Source organism: Chlorocebus sabaeus, chromosome 11, assembly GCF_047675955.1.
Source record: "Chlorocebus sabaeus isolate Y175 chromosome 11, mChlSab1.0.hap1, whole genome shotgun sequence".
NCBI classification, from domain to species: Eukaryota; Metazoa; Chordata; class Mammalia; order Primates; family Cercopithecidae; genus Chlorocebus; species Chlorocebus sabaeus.
In genome coordinates, this window is record NC_132914.1 from 95664936 (window position 1) to 95685890 (window position 20955).

Genomic DNA, 20955 nt, shown 5'->3' on the forward strand with positions numbered 1-20955 from the left:
AATCAAAGGCAAAAGGAAAGAAAGACGCCTGGCTTAGGGGCAGGTGCTTTTTTGTGTGTGTTCCTGTGGGAGGGGAGGGGGCCCTCAGGAGTAGGGTGTTATGCACAAAGCCTTAGCTGCCCAGATTGTTGGCAGTTGTTTTTCCGTGAGTCCAGAGGTTTGCTGTTTCTGTGTGTGCGCTTTGTATGTCTTTTATATATACACCCCAGGATTAAGAGAGAAAAGGAGAGGGATGGAGACAGAGATTAAGAGTGGGAGAGAGAATGTGTCTTGGAGCTTTCCACAGCTCTCTGCAGAGGCCCTGGGCTTACACCCATATGCTTGTGGTATGTGCATGTGCACATGTGTGTAAGATGGAGTAGCGAGTGTTTGTGTAAATGGTCTGTACGTGTGTAGTTTATGTGTGGTGTGTGTATGCATAGTGTCTAGTTGTGTTGAGGACTGTGTGATGTAGTGGTGCATGTATGATGCATGTCTGTGTTTGTGTGTGTTTGTGTGTAGTGTATGAGTATATATGGTGTGTGTTTGTGCATGTGGTGGGGGTGTGCATGGTTTGTATGTGTGGTAGCTGTGCATGCATATGGTAGTGTATGCATGTCGTGTTTCTGTGTGTTGTCTGTATGTGGTGTATGAGTATATATGGTGTGTGTTCACACATGTGGTGGGGAGGTATGCATGGTTTGTATGTGTGCATGCATACATACATGTATGGTTTGTAGGTGTACATGCATATGGTAGTGTGTGCACGTGTTTGTGTGTGGTCGTGTGCTGTCTGTGTGTGGTATATAAGTATATAGGGTGTGTGTTCATGCAAGTGGTGGGGGTGTGCATGGTTTGTATGTGTGGTAGGTGTGCATGCATGTGGTAGTGTGTGCGTGTGGTAGGTGTGTGTATGCATGAACACACACTCATATGACCATATATTGCTATGATCTACAGAGTTATTCACAGACCCTGGAATTCAAGTGTGTTCTAGAAGTGTCTTATATATTTGTGGCACATGTGTCCATTTGAGCTGCCTGTGGCTAGACACTGCCTATACACTGCATTAGGGCCAATCATAGCTATTTAAGAGAAAAGACAAAACACTTAACCTAAGTGCCAAACTCACAGTGGTCATTCCATTTGGTAAATGTATTTGAAAAAGAAAGGCAAGGAGAAGAAAAGAAGATTCCAAAGAATCTCAAAAGTAGGATTTCTCCTCAACAAGAATGTTAGAATTTAAGGGATAATGCTAATTAGTCACACCTTTTCCCTTACGGGTTCTGAATCCATTGAGGAGATAGAATCAGATCTACGGAGCTGAAATGATCAGTTATGTTTCCGAAAAGGCTGACTTGGAGAACTTGCCTTGACCCATGACAAGAACCGACTTGCCAACCAGGAGGCCAGGCCTCCCCTAGCTCCAAAGAGCAGAGCAGCCCTACTGAGTCTAGGAGACAAGGAGGTAAGAAGGGGACAAGTGCTGAGGACAGGTTGCTGGGAAAGAGAGACCCAGAGGGGCTGAACTCCACACCCCATGACCTTCTTCCCAGCCAGGGTAGGGACAGGAAAAAAGGACAGGGGCTTTCTTCCCAAGTCTTCCATTCTTCCATAAGGTGGAAATTCTTACTTCAAGAATCAAGGCAGGAAAAACAAAACAAAAGAGAAAGAAAATGATTTTTTTATGACTCCAAAGATAATGTTTTCTCAATTCACCAGGCTGAAGCATCCAGGCTGTGGCCAACTAAGACTGAGTGTAGGGTGTGGAGTCCCCATGGTGGAGTTGCCCATGGTTAACCCAGACACCCTCATGAGGCCACTTCTTCAACACCAGTCACCAATCCTCTGTTTCCTCCCGGGATTGCTGGTGAGTAATTTAGCTTCTGCCTCCAAAGGAACAAAACCTGTTCATTAAATAACCCACAGGGTTATTTATTTAATGAGCCCACACATTTCATTTCCAATTCTATTCTCACCTTTAATCATGTCCAGCAATGTGAAGTTAAGTTCGTTTCCTTCTTGCACTTCTGCATGTTACTGTGTCCTTCTCATAGAGTAAAACTCTTGACCCCTCCTGCCCCTTGCTTACTTCCCAAACGTTGAGAATCCAGACATCTGCTTGAATGAGTGGGAGGAATCCACATTTACTCCCCAGATGGCTTACATCACATGTCTCCTTCACGTGTAGCCTCTCCGTCCACACCATCGGGGACACCACAGCTGGCCAGAGCAGTCACTGACCCAGACTCTCCCCACGGTGGGTTGTCCCAACACCTCAGCTTAAGAAAAAAGGATAGAAACTCTGTGTGGCAAAGGTCCAAAGCTATCTCCTCCAGTCCACTGCTAGCAGCAAAAAAATCCAATATTTTGCCTTCATCTAAGTTCTACCTTTTTTTCCTCAATTGATTTTTAACTAAGAGGAGAATCAGAAGTAGGATATTAATGATTCCCTTGAACCTCGATAAAAGATGCCAATTACACAGACTAGGGAAAGAGAGAGAGGGGAGTCTGCATTTCCATCAGAGTTGTTGTGCTGTTGATATCATTTTTCCCAGTGGCTTTCAGGCTCATGAAGCCCACCGATTCTTCATAACACCTCTCTTTGTGCTCATTCCCCTTCATTTTCATCATCATTTCCAGGCTTTTATTGCCTCTCAACAGACTTTTGCCACCAGCTCTGTATTAGTCACATTGCTAAAAAGAAATACCTGAGACTGTGTAATTTATAAGAACAGAAGTTTAATTGGCTCACAGTTCCACAGACTGTAGAGGAAGCATGGCAGCATGTGCTCTGGGAGAGGCCTCAGGAAGCTTCCAATTACAGCAGAAGGTAAAGAAAGAGCCAGTAATTTACATGGCCAGAGCAGGAGGAAGAGAGAGGGTGGGGAGAGGCACCACACACTTTGAACCAACAAGATCTCATGAGAACTCACTCACTATCACGAGAAGAGCACTGAGGGGATGGTGCTAAACCATTCACGAGGACTCTGCCTCCATGATCCAATCACCTCCTACCAGGCTCCACCTCCAAACATTGGGGATGATGCATATCCAAATCATATCAACCTCCAACTGCGGTCCCAGAATCTAGTGTTAAGCCCCCCTCCAAACTAGCATACACATAATTGTCATATTTAATCTCCCTAAAACTTTTCTCTTTAAAGGAGAATCCCCTGGTCAGGCATATGCAAAGACACCTGTCACCCTAGAAGACTAAGCCCCAAATCCTATCCTACTTATCACAATTCTCCACCACCAGGTCTCTTGCAAATGCACCTATCTTTCTGCAAATCCTCTCCTCCCAACAAACCCAGACATACTCATGTGAGTTCCTATCTCTCTACTTTTACACTAATGTCACATATTAAATAAGTTAAACCAATTAGAATTCAGCATTATGCAATCTTCCCACCACTCCAATCATTCCTCCATTCCACTGTTTGGCCCATGAGACAAACATAAACGATGTCGCCTTATGAATAATCTTCATTCTGCTGCTGACTGTTCTCCTCCTCTAACTCAACACCGGCACCTCATCCTCGCTCTTCAATATTTGACATGCATTGAGATCAGCATAGCTAGAAGCATCTGAATGTAGTAGACATGATCACTCCTCCAGCCTCGAGCTCACTTGGGCTTTGTCCTCAGCAAACTGAGAACTCAGTGACGCCAAAGTACAGTCCACAGAGGTGAAGGCCCACCTTCCTTGCTCTTCCGCCAGCCTTGAGTTGCCTCATGGATGTGGTAGTACAAATATCTTGCCCTGCTGATTTGACTCCAGTGACTAAAGCAATGCTATTTTTGTTCAATGCCATTCCAAACACAGACCAACTATAGAAATGTGAAGGCTAGAAGGGGCAATGTAGTTCAAAGAAGTAGCAATCTATACTAACTCTGCAGGGAAGAGTGACCGTGCTGAACTTGAAGACAGAAGCCACATGCACATCACAGAATTGATATGAGAGCTTATACTTTGTGGTGTACTTCAAGGAATTTTAAGAGTAAACTCTGACTTTCCATAAATTGATAGTAATGTGCTCCCCATTTGAATGTAACCCTTACATTTCCTATGACACTACTGTGCCTGCTCCAAGTGCCCAACCTGATCTCCCCATTTCAATGCCCAGTTGCAGTCCCACCTACTTCTCAGTCCTCACACTGACCACTGAGCCCGCGGTGATCTCTCTCTCCTCTGAACTCACTTGATACCAGTAGCATTTCCCTGGCATGTAACTTATGCAACCTTGTATCATTATCCATCTGATTACGGGGGGTGTATGTGTATGTAGTCAATCTCTCTGAAGAGCTTATAAAGCCCTGAAAGACAGAGACCTTATCTCTTAGTCTTTGCACTTCTACTATCCAGCTGCAGTAAGTTCTGGGTAAACATGTGTGACGATAATGAATAAATTTAAAAATCCAGTTCTTTGGAAAGACCCCAAAGTCAAGGTGCCAGGAAAAATGTTTGCATATTCTGTCTACCTGGAAAATGCCTGCTCATTCTTCATGATCCAGACCAAATGCCAGCTCCTTTTCGGTGTCATTGAAACAAATACAGACTTTGCAATCAGCTAGACAGGGATTCAAATTTTCTGCACAATGACTGGATAAGTGACTTCGAATGGAAGTTGTCACTGAGCATTGGTTTCTAGTTCTGTTAAATAGAAATAGTGAATCCACCTTAGAGAGTCTGAAAAAATAAAATAATATATAGACGGTATCTAGAACAAGGTAGGCATGAAATCAATGGCTATTAGTAATATTCACTGTCTTTCTCCTGTGCTCCCATGCACTTTGCCCATGTTGCACCACCACTTTACACACTGCATTGTGAATATCTGCATCTGCGTCTAGCTCCTCCACTCTTCTGGGAGCTTTCCAAGGAGAGGGATTATCCTACCTCTGTGAGAGTTTATTTCATGTCAGGCTCTGTGTTAGGCTCTCTACATACACTATCTCATTGAATCTTCACAATAAACAATTATTCCCGTTTTATACATGAGAAAATTGAGCCTTGGAGCATTTAAGGAACTTGACCCTGTTCACACAGGTACAAGCAACAGATCTGACCTCTGCACCAATGTCACCCCAAATCCAAACCCTTATCATCTTACTATGCTGGGAGCAAGTATGCCTTAGCTATGCCATGTCAGCCTTCCAATAGTAGCACATGAGTGCACAAATAAATATAAACAAAGTGATTATTTCATAAATAACAGGATTCTGATTTCATTTAAATGAATATCTTTGTTTCACTTTGAGATGATCCAACATCTGGAACAGTGCCTGAAACATGACTGTTATGGCATAAGTCACTTTAAAAAAAAAATTGTTCTACATTTACCAGCCTCCTGTTTCATAAAAGGCACACATTTAGTTCATGAAGAAAAACCATGGTTTAGATCCCAAAGAGATTCTCCCACAAGTCCTGAGGGAGGATGTTCATTGCAGCATTATTTGTGGAGGCAGGAAATTGGAGTATCATCCCCGGGAGAGTGGAGAGGGAAAATGTGATAGATGTTCACCCCGGGGTACAGCAATCAGCTGAACGGATCACAAGTGGACACAGCGACATGGATGCTTCTTAAAGGCAAAGTGCCGAGTGGAAAAGTAAGAAACAAAGCAAGATTTATGACAATGTTATTTATACACTACCATTTACAGAAGTTAAAAATACATACACACAAAGAACAGGATACATTTCAGTAGTTGCTGATTAAGAGCATGGATTTCAGCCGGGCGCAGTGGCTCACACCTGCAATCCCAGCACTTTGGGAGGTCAAGGTGGGTGGATCACCTGAGATCAGGAGTTTGAGACCAGCCTGACCAATATGATGAAATCCCGTCTCTACTAAAAATACAAAAATTAGCTGAATATGGTGGCATGTGCCTGTAATCCCAGCTACTCGGAAGGCTGAGACAGGAGAATCTCTTGAACCTGGGAGGCGGAGGTTGCAGTGAGTCGAGATGGTGTCATTGCACTCCAGCCTGGGCAACAAGAGCGAAACTCCATCTCAAAAAAAAAAAAAAAAAAAAAAAGAAAGCATAAGAGCATGGACTTCAGGGCTCAGTTGCCTAGGTTCAAATTCCAACTTCGTTGCTTAGTAGCTATGTGACCTTAGGCAATTTACTTAACCTTTCTATGCCTCAGTTCCTTCATCAATTAAATGGGAATAATAAAGGTAAGTAATTCATAAAGTTGTTAGGATAATTAAATGAAAGATTACATATAAAAGACTTAGAACAAAGCCTGGCACAAAGTAAGGTCTATATAAGTATTTACTATCATTCATATTTTGCAAACACCACACAAGGAAAAAATGCATATTAAAAACATTAGATGACTGGTCATACGGAATGTGGATGGGACAAAAAAGAATAAGCAGAACTGTGCACACAACAGTGATGTTAATTTATCATTAACTCAGAAGTATGATTAATTTAATCCTCTTCAGTTAATTTTTTTTTTCTTTTTTTTTTTTTTTTGGAGACAGAGTTTCACTCTTGTTGCTCAGGCTAGAGTGCAATGGTGCAATGGTGCAATCTCGGCTCACCGCAACCTCCGCCTCCCAGGTTCAAGCAATTCTCCTGCCTCAGCCTCCCAAGTAGCTGGGATTATAGGCACATGCCACCACACCCGGCTAATTTTGTATTTTTAGTAGAGACGGAGTTTCTCCATGTTGGTCAGGCTGGTCTCAAACACCCGACTTCAGGTGATCCACCCGCCTTGGCCTCCCAAAGTACTGGGATTACAGGCATGAGCCACTGCGCCTGGTCAACATTTTTTTTAAATCACTAGCATTTACTAGTCAAGCTGTTACCAACCACGTACCTTACCGGGAGTGATCTGCAAGTGGCATTTGTGACAAGTTAACTTTCCAGAGTTCAAAAAAACTCACTGTATACTTAGAACCAACATTATACTTAAGATATGACCACAGCTAAGCCCACTTTGCCTCAACATCCCTTCTCAGTCAATCCTGGCCCTGGGTGAAAAATTAACAAGCATTTATTCATTGGCTACAATCAAGAGAAATAAAGCCATTGAAGTGCACTTTTAAAATATAAAATGCTAAATTGAAGGGCAAGTTGAGTGGTACCTACTATATCTGTTGAAATCCATTCAAAAGTCCTTCCAGCTGGAATACTGGGGAACTCTTTGCAGAGATAGTGGGAAGCAGGGCTAGCCCCAGCAGTTGCTTGAATGACTCCTAATGGGTCTCCTTATTAATGGAAGACCAAGAGATACATAGGAAAGGAAGACTCATAACAAAATAATTCCAACTGACTTTAGCCTCCAGGTTAACTAATACCTCGTGAAATCTAATTACTACAATTAAGCTGGGCCCCTTCCCTAGAGAGTGAGCCAGCAGCATCCGCACCATGGACAGCAGGTAAACATGAAGTTATTATTTCAGAAACTGAGGGAAAAAAATAGTTTTTAGACCAGTTACTTTTTAATGTTATCAAATCATTAAAAATTACTAAATTGTCAGCAATAAGATGCAAATGCTCAGTGATATGATTATGCTGTGAGTACAGCCCTGATTTTTAAAATGTGTTAGTATAAATATCAAATCCATAGGTATGGTTTTAGCAATACCACACAGCATTCCAAAATCCAGTCCAAAGAGAAGTCCCATTATTTTACCATCCTCTTAATTTTCAGCAATTTCAGACTGCAATGGCCAAATTGATGCCGAAGTTTAGAATATAGAAACCTGTGCATGCTGGCACTATCTATGTCTCTTTCATAGGTAAATTATGTGAAATCAAAGCTTTGCCTTGGCCAGCCTTCATATTGGAACCCAACAGAATAGAAGTGGTTGTTTTCCTCCCTTATTTTGATTGGATGGCATTTTTAAAAATAAGTTATTGTAAGGAACCCACATTCCTCTTGGGCCTTGATTTGTGCCTTAAAATGTTGAAGTCCTTTTAAAGCCATGTCTTTCCATGACTGTATCCATGATGAAATAATGATTACGATCAAGTTTTGTGGCAAGTGACTAAAGCCCACTTGGCTTTGGAAAAACAGGTGTATGTTCTCCCTCCAATAAGCATTGGATGTCCAGTGCTGGCAGCTCCACAGTCCTCAGAAACGCAGGCTCCTCTATCCTTAAACAAGGCCTTCACCTTGGGGTCCAGATGACTGCTCCACGCAGTACCAGGCATCACATCAACACTCCAGGCAGCAGAGAAGGAAAGGGGAGGAAGAGAGTACACAATCTTTCTTTAAAGAAACATCTGATGAGTTGCACACACTATTTCCTCTTACAGCCCATTGTCTATGGCTACATCTAGCTTCAAAAAAAAGACTGGGAAATGGAGTTGTTATTCCAAGCAGACGTGGCCCATCTAAAATGAAAGATTCTATTGCAACAAAAAAGAGGAGAATGATTTTGAAGGAAAATTAGCAGACTCAGCCACACTGTTTCCAAATAAAATAATGATTTTTTATACATTCATTTCCCATCTTATATATGCCCTAGTATACTGCACAATTCCCAGTGTTACTATTTCTATCACCAAAAGAATGAAAAAGAAAAATAATATTAGACTATTTCTAGTATTCAAGAAATATTAGGCATTGCATTGGTACATTCACATTTGTTACCCCATTCAATTCTCACATAGCCTTAGCGTCATTTGGGGAAACTGAGATTCACAGCATTGATATGTGAAATGGGAGCATTTAAGCTTAGAGCCCCTTCCAGTTTTCTCTCCCTATAACATGTATTTAACTAAATTCTTTTCTTCCTTAGAATCCATAAATTTCTTTATTCAACTCTCCCCACAACCAAGACCTTTCTTCTGAAGCACCAATAAATAAATCAGGATTCTGCCATGCATCTGTGGATGGATGCATTGCCAGTATTCTCGATGTGGAATGGGGGTGCCCAAATGTTTCCATTCCTATTTTAAGTGACGAATTCATGTTCTTCATGCCCCCATCATTTAGCAAGAGCTTTTATTTTACCGTGTGCCATTCAGAACATTCAGAAGTACTGCATAACATTAAGGCTTGTGCTCGTGCCATATAACATTGGAATGGGTTCATTTGGCTTCCACCCTAGAATAACACCCAATCTTCAGGATGTGATTTAGCAGTCCTTCCTTCCTCTCAACTCTAAGTATGTGGCATCTGCATCACTGGAATTTCAAGGTAATTGAATTCATAATTATAGCAGAAGATATTGAGTGTGTAATATGTGCCAGTGATGTGGAAATGATCTATGAGAGTGGGTTGCAGTAATTATTATTGTCCCCATTTTACAGATGAAAACACAGGACCTTAGAAAAGCTAACTTGCCCTAGTTCTCATAATTAATATGTAAAAGAGCTGTGACTTGAACTTCTTTTTGACCAAATAGTTCATACTGTCAACTTGCCTACTATGAATCAGGTACCAGTTAGATTGTTGGCAACACAGCAGGTACACAAGAGTCAGTCCCTGTTCTCAAGGGATCACAGTTCAGTGAGTTAAATAGAAATGTGCCTTCAACTGCACTGCACTACACTGAAACAAGTGCTAGTACTGGATAAGACCCAGTTGTTGGCACTAACAAGAGAAGTAGCTAATGTCACATTCAGAGTAGAAGACCTTGTGTTATAGCCTTTTATGCGTATGGCCTGTCTCTCTACCTAGGAAGCAGAGTCTCATACATCTTTGTTTCCTTATTCCCTTATACAATTCCTGACACACAATAAGTGTCCATGAAATGGTCCAGGCTATACAACCAGCTCTTGCATAACCCAGAGTGAAAACCAACTACCCTAACAAATCATACTATTTAGGACTGAATCCACACTTTCTAGCTGAGATGCAACCTGCACAGAATTACACTAACTTCATTTTTCAACCCATGGTATTTGAAGACACATGAACTAGTTGGACATGAAAACCCCAGACTGAACAGCAGCTGGACTGTTTTTAATTTCTGGGGCAGGATAGTAGGGACAGGCTTTAGTCACGTGATAAGGGAAGCAGCCACAATACAGAAGGCTTCTGAGCAGTGGGGAAGATGTGCTGTGCTCAGGACTGAAATTGCTTTCTTTCTTAAAAATGCCTGTCAGATGTCTAAAAATCCTCTCTCTAGCAGCAGAGGTGAAGGCATTATCTAATGACCAAAGTAGACACTGAATCAAAGTGGACATTTGAGAGTAGCAGTGGACAGGCAACTGTAATAGCAAATTGGAACGGAAGTAGCTAAAGCTATAGAAACACAATTCATCAGTTGATGAAGTCATCGTGATTTAAGTTTGTACTATGAGCAATTTTAGACAGAGAGACTGAGAATTCTCTGCAGTTGAAATGTCAACTCAAACACAGAAAAAAAAATCACTATTCCAACATGTAAACCATATAAATCAGCATAGTAAGTAGATTGATGTGGGACATGAAAGAGATTCAGCATAGACCAAAGAAAATACATGGTGACCAATGTGGCAACAAATGAAAACCAACAAAACAAGAACAAGCAAAGACTCCTTATTCATTCAGAGCTTGTTATATAGCAAGGGAGCAAGCCACTGTCACTTGCATTTGGCAAAGACTCAAAGGCAGAGGAGTGAGAAAGCTTCATCGTGGGGAAAAGGTAAGGTTTCAGGTGTGTCCTGACTGGAGGCTTGTTGGCCTGGGGAAGGTGGAGACAGGCTAACTACAAGTGGAGCTTCCTACCTGATGGGTTTGGGGCATATTTGGCTTACTCTGGTTATTTCTATACTGGAAACAAGGACAAAAATTAGAGATACTGTCAGTTGTTAATCAAGCTTGGCAGTTTGGGGCCAATGGTTACAGGGGTTATTGTTTCGCTTCCTGGACCAGTTTCTAGAAACAGTGGTTAGACTTCCTGCAAGTTGATTTAGAGATAGCAGGCTGACTTCCTGGGCTAGTTACTAAAAATAACAGATTAGTTTCCAAGGCTGGTTGCTGCAGATTGTGGGACAGAGTTCTGTTTTTGCATATTCAGTTTCTCACCAGGGAAACACATTTTAGGAAAATCTAGTGTAGGGCTGAAGTCAATGTACCATGAGCAGGACCAGCTTCACCTGCCACTTTCTAGTTGTGTGATTTGTGCCAAGGTGCCAGACTTCTTTCACCCTCAGTTTCCTCATCTGTAAAACTGTGATACTGCATAAGAGTTTGATGAGGATTAAATAAAACAACATACATAAAGTCCTAAGCATAGTGGCTGAACATGGAAAGCAGCAAATTAATGTCATCTGCTGTTAATGTAATCTTACTACTATCTTTTTTTACCTGACTTACTCCAGGAACTTTACCGGAGAAAGGGGATAAAATTCCAAGGGATAGCATTTCAGGGAAAATCCACTGGAGAGGTTTCATAGGCCATGAAGCATATATTGAGTGCTCTGTGTGATAATAAAAAGACTAATTGGGAAAAGTCTGTATATACCTCACCCCAAGAGAAGGATACCATCAGAGAGTTGCCTTTAAATATTTAATATCTTATGTTTGATTGAAAACTAATCTGCCTGAGAATAAATTTACTCTAGAGACAGTTACATGACAGCATTGTGGGAAAAAAAAAAAAAGTACAGGAGAGGTTAAGACAGTCTGCAAACTTTTGAGAAGAGACAACAAAAGAATGCACAATAATAAATAAAAATCTCATGATGGCCTCAGAGATAGGCACTATAATTATGCGTCTTTTACACACAAGAAAACTGAAGCAGGGAGGGCTCAGTAACGTGATAGTCATAGTCAAGATTTAAGGAGAAAGCTTCGCAACTAAGTAGGAAGTTGCAGCCAAAAAAAAAAGGTTGGGTGGCCTGGATGGTTCTGTTAAGAACACACTACAGAGAGATGATGCTTAAGTACAAATGGACCGAGAGAATGGGACAAAAAGTGTACAATCACTAAGTTCCCCACTCAAACTTTCTCCATATTATAAAACACTGGCATCTTCCATTTTAACACATAGGGAATTATTGTATTTCATTTTCCACCTGCATTTTGCATGAAGTTTCTCTAACATATTATTCACTCCCTAACGGAAGAAGATGTCTGAAAGAAGCAAATTATTCTGTTTTTAACAGGACCAAACCTGCAGCCTTGGCCCCCAAGGTTCTAAGGACATCGTGTAAGCAGCCAACAGTAGGGCAGGCTTTGGTTCAAAGAGCCTGAGTTTGTAAGAAAAGAAGAGGAGCATCCGCTAAAAATGTTTGGTTGATTTAACAAAGCAGTTTGTACCTTCTGAAATGTACAAGTTGCTAAGAAATTGCATTGTTTACCTCTTTTTGTAGAGTACATTCTTAATGTGGTATTTTGGTTTGTGTTTTATGAGAGGTGCTATAGTTTCAGTGTTTGAATATGGGTTTCATTAATCCCATAATTTGTGCCTCCACTGGAAGGAACTGAATATTCTAGACTTGGTGCATAGTGCCCTCTCCTGGATGAAGTGAAATCTCCTTACCTAATATGCAAACCTAGAGATAACAAAATGGATGCTAAAAGACAAGGGAAGGCTCCAGAGGCACATGGGTGGGAACTGCTATCTCCCCTGGGGATACAGAAAGAATTTGCCCATCCCCAAGATGGTCTGCAAGACCCAGTCTCAGTCCTATCCTATTGAAGGATGAGAGAGTGCAAGACATCTATGACTTAAAAGGAAAAAAAAAAAACCAGGCGTGAGAGGATATGGTCACTGTCTGGATTCAGAAGTCTAACCAGAAATCTAAACACCTGAGAATGAGTTGGATGGATGAAACTAATCTCACCAGATCAGTTCAGGGACCCAAACAGAACCTTGGTGGTCTGAAAAAAAGAAATGTCATGGCTGGGTGCGGTGGCTTACGCCTGTAATCTCAGCACTTTGGGAGGCTGAAGTGAGTGGATCACCTGAGGTCAGGAGTTTGAGACCAGTCTAAGCAACTTGGTGAAACCCCGTCTCTACTAAAAACACAAAAATTAGCCGGCCGTGGTGGAACGCGCCTGTAATCCCAGCTACTCCAGAGGCTGAGGCAGGAGAATTGCTTAGAACCCAGGAGGCAGAGGTTACAGTGAACCAAGATCGCACCACTGCACTCCAGCATGAGCGACAGAGTGAGACTCTGTCCAAAAAAGTCACATACTCACTATTTAGAATGACTCCCGGAAATTTGATCCTGTTCATCTCCTACATTTGTTTAGTTCTGATCACAGCAATTGAGTTGTAAAACATGTAGACTGCAGTTAATGGATGCTTTTTGAAGAAGCAATAGGAAAGGAGTGTGTCATCAATGGTGCTGTCCACCAATGTTTCTGGTTCTCCTTCTGGGCACAAATGAGGACTGCACTTTCTGTACCTCCAGGAAGTTAGGTGTGGCCCTGTGGCTTGCTGTGGCCAATGAAATCTGAGTGGAAGTTAAGCCTTAAAGAGGTGCTGCAATATTCGCCACATTTCCTTCCCCTCGCCACCGCAAGGTGGGCAAACTACACTCCCTGCAGACCAAATCCAGTCTGCTGTCAGTTTTTATAAATAAAGTTTTATTGGAACACAGACATGCCCATCTCGTCACACATTGCAGCTGTTTCCATGCTATAATGGCAGTTAAAACAGCTGCAATAGAAACCACATGATCCACAAAGCTGTGTATTGTACTGTCTGACCCTTTACAGAAAAAGTTTGCCAACCCCTGCTCTTGGTGGTGGGGTCCCGGAGAGCAAACAACACAGAGGGTAGCCATGCGGAATGTGATGGACATGTATGAGAATGAAATAAACCTTTATTGTCTTCGAATAGTGAGATTTCAAAGTATTTTTGCTACTGCAGCATAGCCGAGTCCATCCTGACCCTACACAGGATAAAGAAAAATCTCTGATAAAAATACAAAAAGGGAAAGTATAGAATTGAAAACACCTTGAAAGAGGTTCCCCAAACATTAATGATAGAAAATATGTAAATTCAATGGCATTGACATTATCTTTTAACCAGGTGGGGAATAAGCATGATCCCCACATACCAATGAGGCTATTTTTCAGTTAAGCCAGACAAAGACACGATGTTTTTCCCCAAGATTCTAAATGAATTCATTTCTATATCCAAGGAAGGCCAGCCAGCTTTAATCAGACACTGGTTTGTTTTATGAGAGGAGTGAAGAGGCTCATTACAGCAAATCCCAGGCACACGTTGATAAATTCCTAAAGTTGTACTCTCATAAAACTCAGGAACACGCTTCCCATTCCACTCTTCTTCTGAATCACTGAGCCAGAGGCAGTGCCTGATTTGTGACCTTCAGCTGTCCGCCATCCCTCGTAGATCACTTCCACCTAATAGAGCCTTAAAATTGTCATCATTTTCTTTCCTTCCACATTTGAAAGAAATGCTAAAGATTGATCCACCACTGGGTTAGCTATTTTGCAACTTCTCCCACCTGGTTAAGAAGGAAGCCATTGTAAATAAATGCAGCTTTCCAGGACATTTTAAATGGTAGCAATCACGGCAATTTCAGCAACACAGAGGGGAGGGGAGCAGAGAGGAGCGAAAGTGGATATAATGGGCTATAGGTAACATACTTCACCTCTAGGGAGCCAGGGTAAACCTTTTCCCGTTCCCTCAGATTGAAAGTTGTAACCACCTAATAGCTAGTCAGGAGCTTGGAGGAAAAGAAGTGTTCCCTGCCTTGTTTCCCATCAGCCTTGACATCACATCTGGCTAACTCTAATCACCCCTTTGTGTACCAAGGCAGGATGCAGAGGAATGAAGAGACACGGCTTCTTGTAGACTGGACCCTAGTGGAGAGAGATAACAGGTACCAACATAAGATCATTGCAGATAAATAGGGGACTTTCATCAGAAAGGCCTCTGCCCACCTAAGAATTAGTTCAACTGAAACTGGGGTGGGGACAGAGAGAGTGGCAGGGGGGTGTGCTCAGTCTCAGGGGTCAGCCTCCAGGCATTCTGTAAAGCAGCTCCATCTTCCCAATGCTATGGATGTGTGATGCTCAAGACTGCTTCATCCAAATTCAACTTAGAATGGAAATTCTTCTAACACAGAGCTCTCCCTCAGGCTGTGACAAGTGTTCTCTACAGGCCCAAAGACTAAGGAGAAAGAAGGGAAGGGTTTTTTCCTTCTGTCGTTAGTGCCAGCCTTCTCTGCGAGCCTGTCTGATTCCTTCCAATCTATTCCAGAATAATAAGTAGAAATGAGCTCCCCCATCCCTACAAGGCAGGTAGGAGCCACAAGAATGAAATACAGCTGGGAGCCCTAGTTGAGGAGTTAAACAGGGTCCAACATTTTGGTTTTATCAATTGCCTGGGCTTACTTGTTAAGTGCATAGATGACTTCTAACTAGGACAGCTGCTGAACACACTGGAAAAACAAAAGTTCAAAACAGCCTCACTAAATTAAAGGTGAGATCCAAAGCCACCAGCAAATGCAGGTTAATAGAGAGCCCCTACCGCAGCTTAGGTTAAGGGAAGAACAATAAAACTACCCAGGTACAAACAACATACAAAAGTGCTGGGCATGTATGTATGAAAGAAGAAGATCTGGAGATCTTAGTGGACAAGTTCATTGAGTCAGCAATATCATAGAAGTGTTAATAAGAATATAAAAGACAAGCTATAGAAATACCTTCATAGATGCATGCATCCTTTTATTCAGCAAACTTTATCAAATGCCTTCTATGCTCCAGGTATTGTGCTAAAATCTAAGGCAAAGCTCAGTAATCTACAGCAGCCCACCGGTCATACTATTTTTGCATGGCCCTCAAGCTAAGAATGATTCATACATTTTTAATATAAAATATAAAACAGAGTATTAGCCTTTTGAAGAAAATAGTTGCTCAAAGAATACATTGCCTCTCAGCCCGCAAAGCCTAAAATATTTACTATCTAGCTCTCCTCAGGAAAAAAAAAAAAAATTTTGCCGACCTCTGATCTAGGAATACAAAGTTGAATAGGAAGTGGCCCCCACCCTCGAAGAACTCACAGTTTGGTGTGAACTATATAATCAGTATCATAGTACTTTGTTCTCTCCTGGCTTCACAAGATAGAAAATTTGAAGAAAGCTCATAGAAAGTGATAAAGATTAATAAAAGAATGGAAAGAAGAATTTATGAGAAAAGTTTAAAGGAATTTAGATTATTTACTCTAGAGAAAAGGAGTCTCTGGGGAGACTTAAGAATAGTCTTCAAATATTTGAGGGAATATTATTAAGCAAAAGGCTTTCTGTCATGAACAGAAAGATTAATAGAACATAGGCTAAAAAAAATTTTTATTATAGAGATGGAAGAATTTCCTGAAAAGCTTTTAAACTTCTACAATGAATTAGAATTAGACGAGATCTAAATTCAATGAATTGAGAAATCCATTTTCTTTAAGTCTCTAAACCTAGAGTATTTTCTCATCTGTCTGGGAGTTTTAAGGGCTGTTTGAGCGTTGTCCAAGCTGACAGTGAAGGGTAGACTAGATGCCCTCTGTCTGGGTCTAGCTCTCCAATTCTTCTCTTCAGAACCTGGGGCTTTTCAGAAGAAGCAAATCTTTTTACCTCTCTGGGCCTCAGTTTCCCCCCCTTGCAAAATGAGAGGCTCACGTGCTCTGAGTCTGATTTCTTAAGCCAAAACCTTGAAATGGTTCAGCAGCCAAAGAAAGTAAAGGAGGTTAAATTATCTCATCTCTCAGGGGAAGAGGCAATAGATGCTGTTTTATTCCTGATGTGAATAAGGAAATTTAGACTTAATATTTGTTTAAGTTAAAGGTAGCTACTAGTTGGAAAAAGCAGAATATGTTCACTGGAGGGAAAAGACCAAAAGAAACTTGAAAAAGTGACTCAAGATTGTAAAAGAAAAAGGGGGAAATGTCAAGGAGGCATACACAAAGAAAGACATAAAATAGGATAGCAGTAAGAATGACATTCCATAATCACAATCAATGTGATGGGATTCTATGCTTCTCTTTAAAAGACATACATTCTTAGATAAGATCTAAATTCAAAATTCAACTGCATGTTGTTTGCAAGAGAGCCACTGATAACCAAGGGACCCACATGTGTAAAACATAAAGGGTTCAATATGGAACTTGGTTAATCATATGCACACTGAGGTCTTTAGGAATGAAGTTGTCTTATTTGGATGTGACCTGTGCCTCTGTCCCAATGTGACCATCCCTTGCTTTTTAGGGAAGGTCACAGAGAAGCATGGTTTAAAGACAGTTATTAGGAACTGATGGTATTTGAAGGTATGGTATTCTTTCCATATACTGACTGATATCTAGAATTCTCCGTCAGTAGAAGGACATTGGTGTTGGGATCGCATAAAGTATTATTTCACCCCAGTTCCATCATAGTCATGTTAATTAAATGTTGGCTTTTGATCAAAGAGAGATATGCTATAACATTGGAGATGCTATACGCCATGCAATATAACTCAACATCTCCACTAATGTCTAATAAGCACCTTACACTAATGCATTTAAACAGAATTCCTGATGCTGCACATCAAATCTGCTTCTCCCACAGACTCACCATCTCAAATGGGAAAATTGCTCAGGCCAAAATCCTGGGAGCCATCTCTTTTCCCTCTCTTTATCTCATACTTCGTATATGCTGCAAATCCTGTTGGCTCAACCATCAAAATATACCCACTTCCAATGCTACATCTCTGGTTTCAACCACTATTGTTTCTTCTTTGGATTGATAAAGTAGCCTTGGAACTGGTTTCCTGACTGTAAACCTAGGCTCCTCTAGTTTGTTCTCATCACAGCAGCCAGACTGATCTACTATGTGCAATCAAGGCACTATGGTTGATCATGTCATTCTGCTGCTCACAACTCTTCCATAGCTCCCCATTTCAATCAGAGTTAAACCCAAAGTCCCCCAGTGGCTTTGAGGTCCATCTGCTGCTAGCTCTGTGGCCCCTCTTCTCCCACTCACCCCCTTGCCCACTTCACTTCAACCACAGTGGTCTCTTTGCTGTTCCTTAAACTGGCACTCAAGCACATACCAATCCCAGAGCTTTTGCTGTTCTTTCTTCCCAGAACTCTCCTCCCCCTGATATCCAGATGATTCCCTGCCTCCTGTTCTCATGTCTCTGCAAAAATACTGTTAGACGTTTCCTGCCCACCTATGTGAAATGGCAACACCATACTCCCTAGTTTCCTTCCTCTGCTTTATTGTTTTCTATAGCACTTACTTTCCCTGGTATCTTGATACTTACTTGTTGTTTTATTGTCTATATTTTCTGCCTCTCATAAAAAAACTCCAAAAAGTAAGGCACTTTATCTCCATCACTACTGAATGCTCAGAACTGCAACAGAACCTGGCACTTTTTTTCTCCTCAACAAATATCTGCTGAAGGAATATGAACGTGCTTTGAAAATAATAAAGCACTATATATATGGATAATTATTATTTACATGGGTGGGCAAAATGAGATTTTTTTCTTAATTTCCAGTTCATTTTTCACTGCAAGATATCCTCTTGGCTCCATCATAAGGAGATTCTTCCTCTAACTACCTAAAGATCACATACTGCCAATTTTGGTCATGAGACACCCAGAAGTGACATTCAGAATAGCCTACAACCTGTTCTGAAGGAAACCATGGGAGTGGACCCAACAACCCATCAAAATGATTTCAGCTGAAACCAGCATATACTGCCAGAGCAACAGCAGCCTGGAGAAACTTAAGACTACTGATAGCAGTTCTACTGCACCATCATCTTGTAAAACTTGTAGAGAAATAAGCATTGAACTAGGAATCAAAAAACCTGGTTTGCTGCCACTTCCCCAACTCAGGGTTTCTTAACCTCAGCACTACTGAAGCCACATAATTCTTCGATACAGGAGATATCAGCAGCATTCCTGGCCTTTGCCCACTAGATTCCACTAGTATCTCCCCCCCACTCCTACCCCACCATCAGCTGTGGCAGCCAAAGTTGTCTTCAGACATTCCCAAGTGTCCCTTCAGGTTGAGAACCACTACTCCAACTCCTAGCTATGAAAACTGAGATAAATCAGTAAACCTCATGAGTGTTAATTTCTTCACTTGTAAAATAGGAACAGTAACACCTATCACATGCAGTAGCTTTAAAGACTCAAGAGATAATATCCATAACAAGTACTTCACAAATTTTACTATATTATTATTATACCTATTAGTTTTCACTCCTGACAAATGACTGGAACAATTTATCTTGCTCTGATAAATGACTTTGCTTACGTAGGCTACACTGACGATGGGCATATTGCCTTTCTACAGTCATAAAGTTGAGCTTTTGTGTGCCTTATCTGGCCACACCTGCAAGACACAAATTATCTCCAAATCCATTCCCTGGTTGGTTTCTCCCCTTAAAGAGCATGCCCTTTAAAGAGTACATTTAGAGCCAGCCTGCTCACCCATGGTTAATTCTGTGGGCTGTTTATCTACAGTAGGATTTATTTGAGTCTATCTTGGTAAATGTAATGAAGCCTGGGTGTGCTTTTATGGGGATGTGAGGTGAAGCTAGGGACAGCAGAGAAAAGTCTTAGGTTAGTTTTGGAAATGTCATTTCAGAATCACTTAAATTGGAAAAGTTCTAGACAGTTCTAAAAGGAAAACTCCAATAAACAAACCCATCACAACAAATAAGACAGAAAACCCACGTCTGCTTTTTGGAGCAGAGGATAGTATAGCATTTGATATGGATTCTATCTTGGAAACTATTAATAACCTGTTCTGCCAATTTTTCAGTCCCCTGCCCCCAAGGACTAGACAACTGAATTGTGTGGTAGACTGTATCTATTGTGATATTAATTTGGTCTTTCTCTGGTGAAAAGACATAAATGAATGAATGGTAGAAATCTAGGAAGATGGATATAATTACCCCATTTTGCAAACGAAGAGACTAAAAGAGGTTTCATAGCCTGTTCAAGGTCACATAGATAATTGATGGAGCCAAGAGTTCAAGCAAGCTGAACTCAAGTCAGCTAGCTTCAGATCCCAGCTCTTTTCATTAAACGGTGCTGAAATACCTTAACATTCTTGTAGTTCATTTACCTGCCCTGTTATTTCACCACCTGCCCTAGAGAAATGAATGGCAGAAAATATAAGCAGTTTTTAAGAGGATTGGCACATTTACAAAGGGCAAAGCCCAAAAAAAGATGTTAGGTTGATGTTGTTGATACTGAAAAACAATCGGGCCTTCCCTGAAGCTACCACTGGTGAACCAGCACCAGGCAGGAGCTTCTTCATCTAAACCCTCAGGAGGATTCACATCTTCTCTTATAGAAAGTTTGAACTGGCCAGGCGTGGTGGCTCATGCCTATAATCCCAGCACTTTGGGAGGCCAAGGTTGGTGGATCACCTGAGGTCAGGAGTTCAAGATCAGCCTGGCCAATGTGGTGAAACCCCGTCTCTACTAAAAATACAAAAATTAGCTGGGCATGGTAGCAGGCACCTGTAAGCCCAGCTACTCCAGAGGCTGAGGCAGGAGAATTGCTTGAACCCGGGAAGTGGAGGTTGTGCTGAGCTGAGATCACGCCACTGCACTCCAGCTTGGGCGACAAGTGCAAAACTCCATCTCAAAAAAAAAAAAAAAAAAGAAAGTTTGAGCTTATTGAACCTTAGCCTGCCAGGTAGGATGCACACCATGACGAAAGCTGCCTCCACCTAAGGGTGAGATTCAAAGCATGCACAGAGTGTCAGGGGAGATAACTGATACAAAATTTCAGGGAGAATAAATTCAGGAGATCTACTGGACATCATGGTAACTATAGTTAATAACAACATATTGTATAATTGAAAATCGCTAAGAGAGGAGATTTTAAGTGTTCCCACTATGAAAAAATAAGTATGTGAAACCCACAGCCAACATCATATTGAACGGGCAAAAGTTGGAAGCATTCCCCTTGAAAACCAGCAGAAGACAAGGATGCCCTCTCTCACTACTCTTATTCAACGTGGTATTGGAAGTTCTGGCCAGGGCAATCAGGCAAGAGAAAGAAATAAAGGGTATTCAGATAGGAAAAGAGGAAGTCAAATTGTCTTTGTT

General features: G+C 41.4%; 1 long non-coding RNA gene across 6 annotated transcripts in view; it reads right to left on the reverse strand.

The window, feature by feature from the left end:
• Positions 1-20955, reverse strand: part of LOC119618261 (uncharacterized) — a 174743-nt gene that overhangs the window by 24927 nt on the left and 128861 nt on the right. Inside the window, exon 6 of one of the 6 annotated variants that reach the window (XR_012094579.1) lies at positions 6797-8352. The exons of the other annotated variants lie outside the window; for them this stretch is intronic. This is a non-coding gene — a long non-coding RNA (uncharacterized lncRNA). Of the gene's footprint in view, positions 1-6796; positions 8353-20955 lie in introns of those variants that run through there. 6 annotated transcript variants of the gene reach the window in all.